We start from the raw sequence: 6000 nt of genomic DNA on the forward strand, positions 1-6000 counted from the left end.
ACGTGTTCCACAATAACATGCTCGCGCTCTAACACCGAGCCGCGTATTCGTGATTCTTCGGCAGATCGGCGCAGCAATACGTATTTTTGTATGTAGACTCCCTTTAGGTTTCTGTTGGTCGAAGAGCTGCGGAAGCTGTTATCATATAGCACTTCGCAAATGCATGGCAGATACGCCACGGTTATAAGAGTTCCGTGCTCTTATCGATTTCCAATTGAGACGAATGGCAGTAACGACCACATAGCGTGAAAACTCATGCATTTCCTATTCTCTCCTTCTACTATCGAGTAGGAAATGCAGCGGCACAGTGAATGGGACAGCACGTTTATTGTGCTTTACGGGTCTTTGAACTCTCTGTGCATTGAACTTTTCGCTGCGTTTCAAAAGTCCGTATAAACTTTAAAATTGTTTTCAAGATTTTTCTGTTAGGCGTTGTTAGAAAGGCCGATACGCGTTAAACATTCCTGCAGACTTCTGAAATAGTGACTGCACATTTCAGTAATCGTATAGGTACCAGGGTTGCGGAGTTGCCACTCCGCGGTTGGAATGATTCCGGAATCATTCCAGATTTCTCAGAGCCCGGAATGGAATTGGAATGGAAGGGCGGAAACTGTCCAAGGAATAGAATGGAATAAGTTTTTTTTTCGCAGGCGGAATAGAATCGGAATGGACTGGTCTGAGTGCCACACGGTCAAGGGCGAAATAACCTTGTCTTTTTGCTTTTGCCGTGATGGGTTCCCCTACGGTTTAGAGAGCCTTGTTTCAGAGAATTGCGTTTTAGAGAACAGGTCACGTTTTAGCGAGTTACGTTTTAGGGAAAAAGAGTCTCGTTTTAGCGAATACCGTTTTAGAGACTCCGGGGCACGTTTTAGGGAATGCCGTTTTAGAGAAAACAGATTTCGGTTTTGGTATGCTAGCTCCGAAGAACATAAAAGATGAAAAGAGGAGGGAAGCACAGCAGAGATGAATATAGTTCGGGCTACTTGTTCGAGCGAAGACGAATTATTTTGCAACCGTCACTCCAGCAAGCATACATTTCTTACATAGTTTTATTACACATAAGACATCGTAATAACTAACTCCCTGTGCTCCCTAAGCGTATCAAGACAGGGTAGTTTGTACAGGTTGAGCTTATGTTGTGTGCTTGTGTTTGTCTTGCTTGCTCTCCCCATCATGGTATCCTCCCCGTGAGAATACAGGGTGTGTTATTTATTTTTGGAAACGCATCACATCACAGCGCGTTCAGTTAAGAAAGAAAGAAAATCAATAATAATAATAATAATCAAATAACAACACACGCTGTATATTGCTCACAGTGTAGAAAAACTAGCAAATAATATTTCATAAATTTAATTAACTTAAAAATTATTATTACTTAAAAATTAGTTAGGATGCAGCCATACATAAACCTCACCAACCAGACCTAAACACCATACATAAACACCGACTTCTAAACTGAGCATACAAGAAAAGGGAAAGAAAAATGCGTTGATGATTAGTGGGAAGCGAAACCTAAACCAAAATCGTGGTGGATTTCGCTGAAGCGTTATTCTCTAAAACGGTTTTCGCTGAAACGTAACCTACCGCCATCTTCTCTAAAACGCTATTATCTAAAACGAGGATATCTAAAACGGGATCTCTAAAACGAGGTTCGCTAAAACGAGGCTCTCTAAAATGAACGGCTCCCTGTCAATCTCCTCCATAGCACTGCTGGGCTACCCAGCACGGTTACCGGTCCCTTTTCTTTTATTGATGGAATTAAAGGAATGGAATGGGGTTGCCAAGCCATTCCAGGAGTGGGAATTGGCCATACCTTTTGATTCCGAGGAATTGAAAGGAATTACGGAATTATCGGAAATCTCCATTCCTCGGAATGGAATTGGAATGGAATGGGTGATCCCATTCCGCAACCCTGATAGGTACGACTAAGCTCACCTTCACCTAACGAAACCTTCACTTCGTTAGCATGCATTCGAACTCACTTCACCTGACCTCACAGAGGGTTCTTTCCCCCTCACAAGTGCAGGTAATTCCACCTAAGCCTTGCAACCTGTCTTCTCTTAGAACATAAAAGTGACATGCAAGCGAGTTGGTGTTTAATTGATGTTGGCAACATATCCCCGAATTTTGGGAAAAGACAAATCGACAGAAAGCAGAAACGACACGCACGAACAGTCTTCATATTAGGGCCTCACTGCACCTCTTTCTCCCATGTCCTTAGCTCACGGTCTGGCTGAGCACTTCTTCAAAGCCCTCCTTCCTCCCACCCTCAGATGTCATCAACACATGGCACGACCTTGGCCCTTAACGACTCGTGGACCCTTGCCCTCACGCTCACACGGAAGTCAGGTCACGTCCCAGCTTCGGCGTGGACAGTTCAGCCACAGTAGCTATTTACACAGAACTACACAGCCACAGTACTATCAGCCACAGTATAGCTGCGTTCTTCATTTGACACCCTTCATGTTTGCCATGATGGACAAACGAAAATGATGACGTTAGTGGGATCCTTCATCTGATGCCCTGCAGTTCAGGGGGTGCCGGTCTATCTGTGGTGGTCCCCTGACAGACCTTGGGTTCATCTTCACACTAACTTCGGTGAACTGCGAAGTGCGTATCATTATCGAGAGATTCGGTGGATGGCAGTGCAATGTTTCCATCTCCAAACTACAGCCAAAAGTAGGGCCGCATTCTCGGTTGTGTTTCTGTAGAACGGTTTACCCGTTGTGTCCGTTACAGACAGCGGTCCATCGCTTGCAGGTGAGCTCGTCGCAAACGTCCCCGCAATCTGCTGAACAGCAGATGTTACCATTCACTATTGCATTTGGTTCGTCCTACACTCTAAGAAATTAAGCCATCTGACGGAAAGGTCATTTTTCAGCTCCTTTCCGTCAGATGGCGAAGCAGTCGAGCGCGGTGTTGCAGACGACATCGAGCATGTGGAACTGAATGCAGACTAGTTCTCTGCGACGCCGCTTTCGACCGTGTCGCTATCTGAGGAAAGTAGCTGGAACACAGGTATAGCCGATTAGGCAGCGACGGTTTTTTAATTTTCACGATTTATCCGCAGAGAAACGCAGCAAGTGGCAGTATCGACATTCAATTTTGGGGCATAATATGTCCTCTAACATCTACTTTAGCTTTCCCACACTGTGCTTATTTGTTTTATCTTCGTTACAAACCCCGAAGTTTATCTTGGCGAACCCTGTACTTTGAATCAAACCGTCAACCGTGATATATCGAGTGATATAAAATCTTACGATATACATAGGGCACAATTTGCGAAGAAAGAAGCGCTGTTTTTTTACTCTGTGTGGGTGGAAAATTGCTACGTTGGCTGAGCTATACAGCCTTGCGCCATCAAATTGACCAAGAACACATATATATATACATAGACTGTTGCGTTATGAAGATCATTTGCGACGTTCGTGACGATTTGCAGTCCTGGGGAGTAAACATCGGGGTTAGGGGACTAAAATGGGGTGTAAAGGGCAACCTCAATGGAGCAAATGTACAGCGAAAAAGCTGCGAACTCCGCTCAGCGTCGGACGCCCTGCGCGAGGAGTCAAAAACGTGAGCGTCCGCCGCCGATCTGCCCATGCCAGATATTTTCGCCTAGCGTCCGCGATTCCGGAAGCGTCAACTGCAGATGAACCAATCAAAGTGCTCTTCCGCTACGAATATACGCCAGATCGTGTGCACATGGTCGTCTCCCTTCGGTTGCGTTTTCCTATTCAACCCGAGTAGCCAGGAGTTGGGTAACGACGTCAGAGACTTTATCATCACGTGACTCCAGAGTAGCCACCTTTGACCGTAATTTTCGAACGGCTAGACCTAGAGTTACTCTGCGCTGAAAATGGCGGACTGTTCTGACGGGCGAGACGATGTGGAAGTGGTGGCATACTGCCTGTTTAACAACTTACCGCACATGCGTGCACTCTAACAGTTTTGAAAATCTTCGACAGTTTTTAACCAGTCCTACACTTCCAAATTGAACACCACCGGGTGCGTTTTCTTATTAAAGTCTGGCAACTCCGAGTTACTCTCAGCCGGCGAAAAATAGCCAGAGTAGCCAGATTAGCGGAAATGACGTCATAACTCTGCGGCGAAAATTAGCCAGAGTAGCCAGGGAGTGACAACTCTACTCTACTCTGCTCTGAAGAAGGGTAGCCGTCGTTCTGACATCACACACAAGCTAGCAGACGACGATGCGTCGTCTGCTACCAACCGTCCTGTTGACAGACAATATGGGTGGTATTAATTTTCGAAATGTAGGACTGGTTAAAAACTGTCGAGGATTTTCAAAATCTGCTGGAGTGCACGCATCCGCGTGAAGTTGTTAAACAGAGTGTCTGCCAGCACTTCCACATCGTCTCGCCCGTCAGGCCAGTCCGCCATTTTGAGCGCAGAGCAACTCTAGCCGTTCGAAAATTACGACAAAGGTGGTCAAAGACGACGTATCGTCGTCTGCTATCTTGTGTGTGACGTCAGAACGACGGCTACCCTTCTTCAGAGCAGAGTAGAGAAGAGTTGCTACTCCTGGCTACTCTGGCTAATTTTCGCCGCAGAGTTATGACGTCATTTCCGCTAATCTGGCTACTCTGGCTATTTTTCACCGACTGAGTGTAACTCGGAGTTGCCAGAGTTGAATAAGAAAACGCACAATTCTTTCATGTAAGATTCATTCTTTCATGTAAGATGGTGCATGAAAGAATAAATCTTTATTGTCGTCGTCGTCTACACAACAGTCTGACTTCCTCTTCCTCAGTCGTAACCCATGTTACAGGTGCCAGAGGGAAAAGCGACTGATATCTCGGAACTCTTTCGCTGGGCGAATGCCGTTCGCATGTATTGCCATTTGGTCTCACTGCGTGAGACGGAGAGAATGTCATTGAGTGCGAATGACATCCAATTTGCCGTGTGTCGGGGTATAAGACAAACCAAGATTTCGGTTCCAGCGGCTGTCCTGTAGTTAGGGGCCATGTATATTCTGAAGTATACCCTGAAAACATATGTGTATATATATATATATATATATATATATATATATATGTGTGTGTGTATCAAAACATATAAGCACGCTCACAAAGTTCTACATAATGCTGAAGACGACACATACCCAGGAAATGAAGAATACACGCACAGCTTATACGTAATACACAAGTAGAAGTCGCGAAACATATATACAATAATGTTGGTGGACAGGTTGCTTATATCTAAAATTACAGGTACGTCTTCAAGAATATATTGCACATTACAGACATGTGAAACGAGGACTAAATAGATGGGCAAAAGATCGCAGAAATTATATGCAATACTGATCAGAAAAACTACAGGATGTCAGGACAAAAAAACAAAAACAAAAAACAAAAATGGCACAAGCGCAATGGGTGAACTTCACATATGGAAAAAATTCGATCCAACCTTTTTGCTTAGAACGAGAAGGGTCAGGGGAAAAAATATCACATGACAGCGAGCTTATGAGGGTCTTGCCTCGCGAGATAGGCTCTCCTTTAGATACATTCGGGTAAAAAAATGTAGGAAGCTTCCGTAAAGACACACGTGGAATAGCAAAATGCAGAGATCCTAGCAACTCTGGTTAATCAATTCGGGAATGAATGCACTTGTATAAGAAAGGGACATCGGTAATGTCGCGCTGAGTTGAAAGGGGAATGAGGCCAACGTGGTGGAGTAGTTGGAAGTAAGACGGAAATATGGATAGTGCAAAATGTGAAGCGCTTTCTTTTGGACAGTTTCTAGGCGGTGGGAGTCCGTCTTACTTAGACAGTTCCATAATAAGGATGCGTCGGCGAGGCTGAATATATATATCTTATATAGGAAAAAAATAAATAAACATCCGCACTTGAGAATATCTTGCACTTGTATGTCAGGAATCCTAGAGCGCGCGATGCAGAGGAGCGTACCAGAGCAGGCTGTAGATCACATTAGTGCTGGAACTGTTGTTATAACCGAATGTTGGCTTTGCGAGAGAAATGGACC

The sequence above is a fragment of the Ornithodoros turicata genome, chromosome 3, assembly GCF_037126465.1.
Source record: "Ornithodoros turicata isolate Travis chromosome 3, ASM3712646v1, whole genome shotgun sequence".
In the NCBI taxonomy this organism is placed as follows: Eukaryota; Metazoa; Arthropoda; class Arachnida; order Ixodida; family Argasidae; genus Ornithodoros; species Ornithodoros turicata.